The following is a 361-nucleotide window of genomic DNA, read 5'->3' as shown; positions in this document are numbered from 1 at the left end:
TATTACAAATTGTGTACTATACAGTGTAGTATAAAATATATTAAAAATATATAATAATATTAAAAAAAAATATTATGGGGTGTATATACAGACAGTCTCTGCTGCTGAACGCAGCCCCAAACAAATATATTTCATTAGCAGCAAGAGGAGCTAAGTGTAGCTGGCCGTAGTTTGCAGTCCTCTCCATAGACTAGCTAGCTAGCTAGCTAGCTAGCTAGCTAGTTAGTTAGGGGGCGAGAGCCAGCTAGCTGTAGCTAGCTGGGTAGCTAGCAGTTGGACGGCCTGCGCTGGCCGTGAACAGCCCGCTGCACTGCATGCATCTGGCGCCCCTAGTTTACTTGGATCCCCACCTGGCTAGCTG

The sequence above is a fragment of the Eimeria mitis genome, genomic scaffold, assembly GCF_000499745.2.
Source record: "Eimeria mitis Houghton genomic scaffold, Emh_scaff1656, whole genome shotgun sequence".
NCBI lineage: Eukaryota > Apicomplexa > Conoidasida > Eucoccidiorida > Eimeriidae > Eimeria > Eimeria mitis.
The sequence above is the reverse complement of the archived record's forward strand: the minus strand, read 5'-3'. Positions refer to the sequence as shown.